This window comes from Micropterus salmoides, unplaced genomic scaffold (genome assembly GCF_014851395.1).
Source record: "Micropterus salmoides isolate LMB-PRFRI ecotype aquatic unplaced genomic scaffold, ASM1485139v1 Ms_hic_scaffold_10, whole genome shotgun sequence".
NCBI classification, from domain to species: Eukaryota; Metazoa; Chordata; class Actinopteri; order Centrarchiformes; family Centrarchidae; genus Micropterus; species Micropterus salmoides.
The window spans coordinates 36,140,534-36,154,182 of record NW_024040041.1 but is presented as its reverse complement, the minus strand read 5'-3'; positions in this window follow the sequence as shown (position 1 = coordinate 36,154,182).

The following is a 13,649-nucleotide window of genomic DNA, read 5'->3' as shown; positions in this document are numbered from 1 at the left end:
ACAACATCCCTGTGTTTTTTAAACCCAAGAACACACTAAGACAGATGCTGGTCCACCCCAAAGACCGCACACCCAAACACAAGAAAAGCAATCTAGTGTATGCGGTCCAATGCAGTGAGGAATGCACAGACCTCTATATTGGGGAGACTAAACAACCACGACACAAACGCATGGCTCAACACAGAAGGGCCAATTCTTCAGGTCAAGACTCTGCAGTCTACTTACATCTGAAGGACAGAGGACACTCGTTTGAGAACCACCAGGTGCACATTTTAGACAGAGAAGATGGATGGTTTGAAAGAGGTGTCAAGGAAGCATCTACACCAGGGTTGAGAAGCCGTCATTGAACAGGGGAGGGGGTCTACGCCACCACTTATCCCCCACTTACAATGCTGTCCTTTCATCACTTCCCAGGAAACTCAACAAACGTAACCTATTGGCCTCAGGCGAAGATACCAACAATGGTCGTTCAGTCTCGGCCACAGGTAGTCTTAACGACCGTAACGACTGTCGTCACAGAAACAAGGAACACTAACGAACCAGCGGTATCGATGACCCGGGCCAACGACCCCACTGAGGTTAAATAGCTGAGTTTCCCTGCCAGTCAGTCAGAACTGAAGAAGTCCTTTGGATGAGGGACGAAACGTCTTCCAGTATCTTCAACCAAGTCCAGTTGCCCTTGATTTTTTTAACCTTCGTTGGATAATGCATGGACTAGTTTTTCTGCATCATTTTTAGACAGGATGTTCCTGATTTTCGCAATATTACGTAGGTGAAAAAAGGCAGTCCTTGAAATTTGCTTAATGTGAGACTTAAATGACACGTCCTGATCAAACATAACTCCAAGATTCCTCACAGTGGTGCTGGAGGCCAGGGCGATGCCATCAAGGGAAACTATATCTTAAGATAATGCGTCACGGAGGTGCTTAGGCCCCAGAACAATAACTTCAGTTTTATCTGAGTTTAACATTAGAAAATTACAGGTCATCCAGGTTTTCACATCCTGAAGGCACATTTGAAGTTTAGCCAACTGATGAGTTTCTTCTGGTTTAGATGGATAGATATAACTGAGTATCATCTGCATAACAATGAAAGTTTATGGAATATTTCCTGATAATATTGTCTAAGGGAAGCATATATAAAGTGAAGAAGATTGGTCCGAGGACAGATCCTTGAGGAACTCCATGAGTAACTTTGGCGTGCATGGATGACTCATCGTTAACATGTACAAACTGAAATCGATCTGATAAATAGGACTTTAACCAGCTTAGAGCGGTTCCTTTAATGCCAATGAAATGTTCCAGTCTCTGCAATAGGATCTGATGGTCAATGGTATCAAATGCAGCACTAAGATCTAATATAACCAGTACAGAGACAAGTCTTTTGTCTGATGCAGTAAGGAGGTCGTTAGTAATTGTCACCAGTGCTGTCTCTGTACTATGATGAGCCCTAAATCCTGACTGAAAATCCTCAAATAAACTATTGCTCTGTAGAAAGTCACACAGCTGTTTAGCAACTGCTTTCTCCAGAACCTTAGAGAGAAATGGAAGGTTAGATACAGGTCTATAGTTAGTTAGTTAGTATACTGTGGTACATAGCCTGTTGATAAAGATAGATTGATCATATCTAGCATAGAGGTGCTGACTAAGGGTAAAACATCTTTAAGCAGCCTAGTCGGGATGGGGTCTAAGAGGCAAGTTGATGATTTAGATGAAGAAATTATTGAAGTTAGTTGGTAAAGACAAAGCAGTCTAAACATATATCTGGTTCTACAGCTGTTTCTAAGGTTCCTGAGTTTAGAGATAATTCGGTGCCAGTTGAGGGCAGGTCTTGGTGAATTTTGTCTCTAATAGCTAGAATTTTATCATTAAAGAAGCTCATGAAGTCGTAACTACTGAGAGCTATGGGAATACTTGGCTCAATAGAGCTGTGACTCTCTGTCAGCCTGGCTACAGTGCTGAAAAGAAACCTGGGGTTGTTCTTATTTTCCTCTATTAATGACGAGTACTATGCTGCTCTGGCATTACAGAGGGCCTTCCTATAAGTTTTAAGGCTATCTTGCCAAATTAAACGAGAATTTTCCAGTTTGGTGCAATGCCAATTCCTCTCAAGTTTCCGCGATATTTGCTTTAATTTATGAGTTTCAGTATTATACCATGGAGCTATCCGTCTTTGTTTTATTATTTTCTTTTTTAGAGGGGCTACAGAGTCGAGTGTCATTCGCAGCGAGCCTGCAGCACTATCAACAAGATGATCGATTTGGGAGGGACTGAAATTAGCATAGGAGTCCTCTGTTACTTTGTGACTTGATAATGAATTTAGAGCTGATGGAATCGCATCCTTAAATTTAGCTACAGCACTATCAGACAGACATCTTGTATAGAAATTTTTGCCCAATGGCGTGTAGTTCAGCAATACCACCTCAAAAGTTATCAAACAGTGGTCAGACAAAGAGGTATTCTGTGGGAACACCACTAAATGTTCAATTTCAATACCATACACAAAAACAAGGTTGAGAGTGTGGTTAAAACGGTGAGTTGGTTCATGAACACTCTGAGAGAAGCCAATGGAATCTAAAAGAGAGATAAATGTAAGGACAGTCCCCTTCTCATACTACACACTAGCCATATTAATAAGATAAAGTAAGGACAGTCAGTCCCTTTTCATACTATGTACCAGCCATATTAATAAGATAATGTAAGGACAGTCCACTTTTTCATAGAACAGTATATATCAGCCATATTAATAAAATAAAGTAAGGACAGTCAGTCCCCTTTTCATACTATGTACCAGCAATATCAATACGATAAAGTAAGGACAGTCCCCTTTTCATACTGTATACTAGCCATATTAATAAGATAAAGTAAGGTCAGTCAGTCCCCTTTTCATACTAAATACCGGCCATATTAATAAGATAAAGTAAGGACAGTCCCCTTTTTATAATATATACAAGCCATATTAATAAGACAAATTAAGGACAGTCCCCTTTTAATACTATATAATATATACCAGCCATATTAATAAGTATGGGCAGTCCCCTTTTCAAACTATATACCTGCCATAGTAATAAGATAAAGTAAGGACAGCCAGTCCCTGTGTCATACTATATACCAGCCATAATAACAAGATAAAGTAAGGACATTCAGTCCCCTTTTCATACCATGTACCAGCGAGATTAATAAGGTAAAGTATGGGCAGTCCCCTTTTCATACTATATACCAGCCATATTAATAAAATAAAGTAAGGACAGTCCCCTTTTCATACTATAAACTTTTTCAATTCAATTTTATTTATATAGCGCCAAATCACAACAACAGTTATCTCACAGCGCTTTTCATAAAAGAGCAGGTCTAGACTGTACTCTGTGATGTTATTTACAGAAGCCCAACAGTTCCCAGCCATATTAATACGCTAAAGTAAGGACAGTCCCCTTTTCATACTATAAACCATCCATGCCAATAAGATAAATTGAGGACAGTCCCCTTTTCATACTATATACCAGAAATAATAATAAGATAAAGTAAGGACAGTCAGTCCCCTTTTCATACTATGTACCAGCCATATTAATAAGGTAAAGTAAGGACAGTCCCCTTTTCATACTGTATACCAGCCATATTAATACGCTAAAGTAAGGACAGTCCCCTTTTCATACTATATACCAGCCATATTAATACGCTAAAGTGAGGACAGTCCCCTTTTCATACTATAAACCATCCATGCCAATAAGATAAAGTGAGGACAGTCCCCTTTTCATACTATATACCAGAAATAATAATAAGATAAAGTAAGGACAGTCAGTCCCCTTTTCATACTATGTACCAGCCATATTAATAAGGTAAAGTAAGGACAGTCCCCCTTTCATAATATATACCAGCCATATTAATACGCTAAAGTAAGGACAGTCCCCTTTTCATACTATATACCAGCCATATTAATACGCTAAAGTAAGGACAGTCCCCTTTTCATACTATATACCAGCCATATTAATATGCTAAAGTAAGGACAGTCCCCTTTTCATACTATAAACCAGCCATGCCAATATGATAAAGTGAGGACAGTCCCCTTTTCATACTATATACCAGAAATAATAATAAGATAAAGTAAGGACAGTCAGTCCCCTTTTCATACTATGTACCAGCCATATCAATAAGGTAAAGTAAGGACAGTCCCCCTTTCATAATATATACCAGCCATATTAATAAGATAAAGTAAGGACAGTCCCCTTTTCATACTATATACCAGCCATGTTAATAAAATGAAGTAAGGACAGTCCCCTTTTCATATTATTGCTTTTTTTTGTTTGTTTTTAATCTTTCACATGCCAAGAGCTTTCTGTCTAGCAGGCGCCAGATGTCTTTTCGTTTAATTTAAACTACTCAAATGATGAATGATAGAATAACATCAGAACGTACATTTAAATTATCTCACAGCTGTGTGTTGTTGCTGCAGTGGTATGTGACAGTGTATGACAGTGGGAGCAGAGGGCTCTGTGGGCGGGCGGCTGGCCGGCCTCGCACGCTCCTCCCGCAGGTCACAGCAGGCTTCTGCCGCCGCCACTTGTGCAGCTGCTCAACTCCGAAAATGATCAAGCACATTTTTGATCCGCCATCACTTTTCATAAAACTGTCAGTATTTGAAATCTACCCAGCTGACTTCTCACCTGTCCCGCCCCTGCCGCTATATGGCTAATATGGCGGTCATTGAGGGCGAGAAATGTCCACCGTTCCACACTCTTTTTAGATGTTGCACCATCTGGGTCCTCTCAGTAGGGCTGCAGCTAACGATCATTTTAGTTTCTGTGGATTATTTCAACAATTCGTCAATGCATTGTTTAAGAAGCACTTTTGCTTGACGGCGGCGGCGATGGCAGTCTTGAAATTGTTGTGGCGTTCACACTGCGTGACTGATCGGTGACAGGGGGTCACAGACTACATGAGATGACAGGGACGTTGTGTCACCCAACGCTGGTTTCCAAACCACTTTTATGAAGAAAACACAGGTGAAATGTGAAACAAGAAATGATCGATCCTGCACACGAAACAGCTGTTTGTTATTCTAAAGACAAAGAATCTGGGTGAAAGAATGGATCAGCACACGCAGGTAGCAGTGTTAGTTAAATGCTAAAGTTACTGTTAGCTTGTCTGTGGTCCGCTGGCAGAACACCGGCTGCTCTCTGATCAGCTGCCGTCGTGCTGTTGCCGAGGCTTGAAATAATCCCAGACTTTTTACACTTTCTACTTCGTCCCTCGCTGTTTTCTCTCTTCCTCCACTTTGCAAACAGCGCCACCATCATCACGTTGTGTTCACAGTGTAAGCGTGATGTGTAACGGTAATAAATGTCCGTGCGAAACAGCGTGCTGTATATTTATGTAGCTTAAACGAAGCATCGATGCATTTTAGTAATCGATTTAATTGATGAATGGTTTCAGCCCTAGCTCTGCATTTTTGAGGGGCCCCGGCGAGGACGGGGGATTGTTGGACTTTGGGTTGGGGCTGCACTGATCTGCCTCGGGGGTGTGTGGGGGTCTGGGGCTCAGGGCTTTGGAGCCTCTGGGTCTGGGGCGTGTCTGCGCGCTGGGACGACCATTCTAGCCTCCCTATGACCTCCTTCACCTTTCCCCCTTTGGTCATGTCTCACAACATACAACATTAGGACCCTTGGGGGCGGGCAGGCTGCAGGGTGTTCTTCCTCCCCCTGGGTCGCCCCTCAATTTTAATTACACATTAGACACAGAGGGCTTGGGGGGTGGGAGGGGAACGATGGGAGGCTCCACTACCTGACAGTTGTGGGGTGCCTGTGTCACAACTACCCTCCAATTTTAACTACACCTTAGTTACCACACACTGTATCTTTACTCCACCATACAACACAAACCATGACATGCATACAACACAAAACAATACATTTACAGAGGCAGGCAGAGGGGTTGAAGGAATGGGGGAGATTCTCATTGGCCTCGTGTCCTGCCCCTGGAGCCCCGGGTGTCGGGGGTGCTGTGGTGTTGGTGACGGCCTTGCCTGATCTGGGGTGGGCCGGGGGGGTCGGGGCTCCCCTGGCGTGGGGGCCCGCTTTTGACTTAGGGGTCTGGAGACTCGGGCTTGTGGACTTTGCTCATTTCTGGGCGGGTGGTGTGTCCCTGGGCCTGGGGGCCCGTTGTCTACTCTCCCTGCCCGGGCCCTCTTCGGCAGGGGGGGCGCTCCAGCTGCTTCCCCCTGCCAGCTCTCTCACAGTGGGTTCATATAGGGAGTCTCTGGGGTGCATGGCCGGCGTTGTCGGGGTAGGTTTTGGTGCTCCTCCTTGGGGGTGCTTGACTGGGGGGGCTGGGCCCCCGTCCAGGGATGAGATCAGCCTCGGGGGGAGCGTGCTGGGCATGGGCCTTATTTTTTTCCCGGCAGTTGGGGGGACGGCAGACTTTTATTGGCGGGTGCACGGTGACCTGTGCAGCGCGCTCACTGCTGGGCTGGGACTTGCTGCTGGTGTTTCTCTCCGATGGCTTTCGCTGTTCCGTCGGCATTACGTTGTCAACTGGCATTTGGCCGGGATCTTCCGTGTTTGCATCGTGGTGTTTCTGGGAGTCTTTGTTTTTTTTTGATTGATTTATTGATTTATTTTCTTTCTCCCACCCCTATTGGCTACTGGGGTTCTTGCCTGCCTGTTGCTGGGGTCGGTGTGGCACAGTCGTGGCGTCCCACTCTCACTAACAACTACATTCTTTAACAGGCTTATGCACACACACACATACAGACACATTCACCCACATGCACACAGACACAATCAGTCTCACACATAGACACAAACAAATGTAACTTGTCCCTGGTAGAATTATTCCTGATGCTTTTCTTTCAGTTACTTATTTAAATTAATTGTTATTATTCCTGCTCTCGTGGCTGTGCTGTGTTGCTTATTTAGTGTGCTGGACTGTTTCTTGTTTTCATTTTCTCTTGGTTGTCTTACTATGTCAGCTGTTTATTGCTGCTGTTCGGCTGGTTGTCTTTTACTATTATTATTATTATTTTTGTTTGTTTTTGTTTGTTTGTTGTTTTTCTCCTCCCCAAGCCCCCCTTTCTGTTCTATTGCAGGTTTCATTGCTTTCTGCAATTGGTGTTTCCCACTGCTTTTCCCTGTTGTCCCCACCTTCCATCCCCCTTCTCTTACAGGTCTTGTCCTTTCTCTGTGCTGTCTGTTTGTGCCCCCCCATCCCCGTGTCTGCCCCCCTGTCCGGCCGGTGACATATCAATACATAATTAAATAAATAATAAAACAGACAAAGGAGTATTTTAATACTCTCTTGTTAAAGTAAAATCTGTCTGGCACAATATGGTATCCAGGTCGTCATTCTCTATACCAGGCTGCTGGGCAGGACAGGTTAAAAAAAAAAAAAAGTAAGCGTAAGTATGGAAGTGCACAAATTGATACATAGCATAAAACTTTACGGCTTGGAGTTGGAAAATATGCATAAAAATCACGATGTTGCCAAAATGCTAACTCGCCTAACACTGGTGCACACTGTGTATCTGTACCCTTTGACAGAACTGATTTAAGTGGAACTTTCTGCTGCTGCAGCAGAAACGTTCAGTAAAAGATGAATGCAGTATTTTATTCTCTTTATTGGGAACTGGCACGTGCCTAAAACAACCTCAAGCTACATTTTAAAGCGGATAGCTAAATACGAGGCGATTCACGATCCGAACAGTTGATTGTCTGTTTCAATAATCAATTAGTTGCAGATATATTCGCAGAAGAGTGATTTTACAACTGAAGTGATATCACACGCTAGTGTATTACTGCAGTCTCCATGGGACTGCACTACATCTTGACCTCCCAACTTCAGTTTGGCTTTCAACACCATCATACCAGAAGTCATCCAATCTGAAGCATAGTAAAGCTGATTCTGGTTCATGTAAGGTTTCCCCCTTAGAGGGCGACCCACCGTTCCCCCAACACATTGCAAGAATGAACATCAATTCAACTTAACACACATTCACAAGATTGCTGTATTCCTGGCGGAGGTGGGTACAAACAAGTTACTTTTAAAAACTCTGCTACTGCTCATTGTGAAAACAAAGTGCACCAGGTTCAGGTGTGACGAAGATGTTTCAGAGACTGATGAAGACACAGGTTAGTTTAATGAGCTTGGCTGAGGAGACACAGTGTGTTAAAGAAGAAAACGTGGTCAATCTTTAGGATTATTTCATATTCATCACTTCTATTCATTTTTTTCCATCTTTCACTTGGTAATATTTTATCTCAGACAGATGTCATTAGTGTGTATTTAGTGGATTAACATGTGTAGCTGTGCTCCATTAGTTTGTCCTGTTAACTCAGAGATATTCAAATGCCGTAAAATGCAGCTCAGTGTAGTAAAATGAGGTGAGAGTACCTGTTGGCATGTGCGGCGGTAAAAAGGGTCAGCCAAGAAGGACATGGAGCAACAGTTTATCGTGTATAGGACATTTTGAAGCTACGAGTGTGTGAGTATGTTTGATAGAGAACAGGATTTAGACTCTGCTTGAGACGCAAGTTTTGTAACTGTTGTCTTTTTATGTCAAATAAAACGTCGGGAAAAAAAAAAATTTTTCCTTCTTGCATCTGCCTCCTTGCTTCGCTGGATTATACCATTTTGCCCTCTTTGGAAAGCACGAGTCAGAAACTTAATGGTGGCAAAAGAAGTTTAGAAAGTTGCCACTACACAGCTGTTCACCAACAAGCTAAAATAAAAGACAGAATGGAGAACGAAGGAGATAGACGTCCTTTCACCCCATTCTCTGTCACACAGACCTGGCTGAGAACTCTTCACGGATGGAAAGTAACTCCACTGATCGCTGCCGTTCAGCCAATCAGACTTCTGCAAAAACGAGGATTTTAACGAGGAGTCCAAGTTATTCAGGGGACCTGTTACCACCACTTGATTAATTGCATGGCTGCAAGATAAAAATTCTAATTTATTAATTTAGATAAACACAATAAAAGTAACAGTAATGGTAATTAAATCAAGTTGCTGGTAGTGTTAACTCAACATTGTAGATGGGTTTAGAACAAAATTCAAGTTCCATTAACTTAACAAAACTTAATTTGTCAGTTCCCTCACCTGCCCACAACTACACACTAACACACACTGTGTGGTCAGCTTGATATAAAGGACATTTTATGGTGAGTAACATTTTTTAAATCAACCACTTAGTTCTGTGAGAGGGATAAAAGTAGTAGTGGCAGAGTGCGTCTTTTTGCCTGTCTTGGTCAGTGCAGGGCATTTTCTGATGGCATTTATTACAGAACAAATGAGTTGTTGTCTGGAGAAGATCCTAGCATTGCTATCATTCATCTTCCAATTCATCATCACTAACACATTAACCTACAGTATGTTCACCGGTCCACCCCCAAAGCTGCCCACAAGACAGCAGCTATCGTGGTGGAGTGGAGAGTCCTGGGGTGAAAGGATATCCCAAGGTGCTTTGCTTTACTCATGAAACTTTTGAAGTTTTTTAGAAGCTGTGCAAAAGTAATGTCTTAAGAACTTATGTCAGAGCAATTTCAATATTATTCAGATTACACTGTTTTGTATTTGGATGTCAACTAAAGACGAAACAAAATGGAGCTTGCTTCTCTGTCAAGTTGCTTTGCTGTATGTTCAACAAATCTCATCTTGACAGTTATAAAGACGATATTTAAAGAAATACACATCCCTTTTTGTGTGCAACTGTAAAAAAGCTGCAGGTTCTGAGAGGGTTGGTGGGCTTTGAAAGTTAATTTGTAATGAACACTAGGGCTTTGTTACTGTAGTTTTTAAAATATGTAAAGGTTTAACATTTTTTAACAATTTTTACAATGGTTTTAGCTTAAATCCTGTGTTACTGATTATGGTAATTAAGTAAATATTACACAAAAATAAGTTTTAAATAAGAATCTAGTTGGAGCAACTTAACTGTATGAGTATTCAACATAAACACTCCACTGCATTGGGACGTGGGTAAAAGATGGCGGTGCACACAGTTGCAGAGGCTAAGTGCTTTCCCGGTGGGTGCCTTGTATGGCTGGTTAGGTATGTGTCGCCTACAGCCGGCATGAGCTCCTGAAAATCGGACTAGGCTACGGAGGGAAATGAACTGCGCATACAGATCGCAACACTGAATAACAGTTGCATTCTGCTGATTACGAAGACCTGGCTTCAGACCGGCTAAATCAGCTATTGGACTTCTGCACAGGAACATTAGCGATCAGCAGAGCAAATATCCCAACGCTGTGCAGATCATAGCAAGGGATTGACAATGACAATAAAGTTTTCTATTCTATTAGATTAAGTTGTAATAGAAACTGTCTTTGACTGTAGAGGAAAACTCCCCTAACTCAATATAGTTTGTTCAATATAATTTCTACAGAAGTTGTCATAACTCAAAAAGATTAATGGAAAGTGGCAGAGAGAGAGTTTGTCAGACATAAAGCTGAATGTGATCTGGTTTATGAAGGCCAAGAGGTCACCATCGCAGCCAGCACGTCAAACAGTAGCACATCTTACATCAAGGTGCAGGTGTTCTCAGGTCCTTCCATGGACCAGTAATCCCAGTTGGCCCACTGAGGCAGAAAGTCTGGTTCTGTTTCATCCTGTCTCTTTAAATTCTCTACATTAGTTTCTCTTCATATATCTGCTGTCTGCTTAGATGCCTTTTTCTTTTTACTGGTTCTGACTGTGTGTGATAAATTAAGTTGAATCTGATCTACTAAACATGTGTGTGATGACCAAATAATCTAAAAACAACAAGCAGACATGTTTGGTTAAATGTCGGCAGCTTTTTTTTTCTGTAACACGAGTGAAGTTAAGAAATGACGTCACCGGACTGAACAGAAAAATTTCTGAAAGGGAAAAAATGCCAGTGTCGTCAGAGCCAGGTGCTGAATGTCCAAAACAGTCTGTGGAACATCAGCGTGCTCAATATTAAATAAACAGAAGAGATTTATGAAGAAAAACTACAGAGCATGTCTGTGCGTGTCTGGATATTCTGAATCTATATTAGATTTACATTCTGTTTGTGACGGCCCCGTTCGGGCCCTCCCTTGTTCTTTGTAACCCAGGTAGCTGGTGGGTGGAGCTGATACCTGGTGTGAGGTGCAACACACCTGAGCAGGCGATGCTGCTTGATGATGTGACTCTTGTCATGGCCTGCTGACTGATTCTGTGTCTTTGTGTTTTACACCCAGAGTTCTGACTTGTGTTTACATCTCCACCCTGAGTGTTGGCGGAACAGGATAAAAACTCTACACCTGCATCCACACCATGCACATTAATGCTGCGCTGGGGAAACACTCACTAGGCCGACACTCACCAAACATGGAGAGACAATCTGAATCTCACATTGTATTCAGTGTTGGTCTCCACCCTTTAGGGCTGTCACTATGTAATTAACAAACATTCGCTGTCAGCATTACATCGTGGTCGTGAACACAATAATCAAAAACACTTGAATAATGGCTACTGCTACTCACAGTAAGTGTACACACGTGTACTCATTCTGTTACTGCATCAGAAGTAACACAAGGACTCGAGCACATTAACGTTGAGCAGTGGACAAAGGTGGGGCCCGGGGCCCTCATCATGAGCTGGGCAGGAAAGAAAATTCTGCACTGCAAATTCACAGACTGGATAATTACAAGAATAAAATTCAGAAAGAGTCATTAAAGGAGTAGTAGCTGATTTGCCGTTTGAATCCTCTTCCTCTGTGGATCATGCACGTGCAGAGGGGGGTGCACTGGTTATTTAATTAATTGGATCATGGTCATGGATCTTTAGTGGAGGCCTGTCCAATCTAACTATTAGTGAATTAATAATAATTTTGAGGTAAATAAAATGACCCACATGATGACCTTTCACCTGATGACCTCAGCCGTGATGAGCCCTCCCGTTCAGACACCGTCAGTGATTCAGCAGCTCTGCCTACTGGACACCTGCGATCCCGCCAGTAAGACGGGTTTGCCGCAATGTGCTTGTTGTGGGTCGTTGGATGTATTTTACAAGAAAGACGCAAAGAGAGCAGCACAGTAGTTGTGTACTGCTGTGTGTCGCCTGTAGAAGTAACATCAGCTGCCGACAGCTGACGTTACTTCTACACACATATAAAATAAGGTGCTTTGTTCACTTCGTCCTGTTTGGGGGAGAAAAGTTTCACGGGTCTTGACAGGTCTGATCTTTTCTATGTATTTTGACTAAAATCTTTGCACTTGAACTAGGATTATTAAAGTAACTTAATAAAAGCCTTGTGCCTTAAAATAAGTATAATAACTTTGGTAAAATTCTAAGCCTATTCCTCCGACTTATAGCCTACTTATCAGCCCTTTTTTATTAAATTCCGTATTGAAATGTTTTACATTTTGACAGCAACAGTAGTGTTTCCAACAGCTCAACTACAAAAAAAACTCAATAACTGGAAGTACATATAAAAATGTCAGTGCCAATGTAAAATAAATAATATTCCTGACATCAAAGTAAAGAGTGAAGAAGAAATGTCCCTATATAGATTTCAGACAAAGGTATGAAATGTTAATGTGAAAGGTAAATGCTGCTCTGTCATGGTTATTATGGGCCGACAGAATCAACACACACACATCTTTTTAGATTAATGACTAGACATATAATCAAAATCCAATATATCTCTCAGATTCACAATGCAATATATAAAATCATTATCACAATAATGCCCCCCCACACACACACACTCACACACACCTGTCTATAGATTTGTCTCTCTTACCGCTGCCTTGGCTAACCTAGTCATTTCTCACAGTACTGTTTCCTTCCCAGATTATTTCCCACACTTTTTTGAACCTGGTATCGTATTTCCTCTCCCTGCAGCTCTCGGTGTGCAGCCGTCTCTGTGAGCGTCTCCCTCTTATTTTCAGCCTTGGCAGCGGCTGCAGCTACAGCAGGTCAGTCATACTGAGTCTGTCCCAAATACTGTCAGCAATCTTTACATCTCGTCATGGTCACATATTTGTTTCATCAGCTTATATCTCCTATGTTTGTTATAATATCTCTAGTCACAGATCACCTCCAGTAGTATCAGCAGCAACCAGAGCAGCAGCAGCAGCAACATCCCCAGAAATCCCTCAACAGCAACAGTTAAGTTAAGTAAGTTATGTCAGCCCACCATGTTTTAAAGCTAGATCTGGGTATTCTCTGTGTTTCTTTTTCAAAACTGTGTCACAGCATTTGTTGATGTATCGATACAGAAGCATCTGTATACACATATAATCAAGGAATACATAACAATATATTTCTGTATCGATATCTGTATCAGCCCTATTTAAATCCTTGTTTCATGTGCCCCTTTTATACTTTGAGCACCTGCCCTTCCAGAGGTCTCTGCACAGCCCTGCTGTGAAACTCTGAGGCTGACATAATTTATGTGCTGTAAATTATCCAGAAGTAATTAGATGAAATAAATATTAATTACATCTTGAACAAATACTGACCAGAAACTTCCAGAGGAAACAATGACCTGATTGTCGATAATAAAATAAATTTATTTAAATAAAATAAAAATAATTCTAAAGGCAGTGTGTCCATGTGTGTTTACAGTTTGTCCAATAATCTGAAATGTTGATAAAAACACTGATTACCTTTGACAAGCTGTGTTCATGTTCAGACAGAATGCCACCT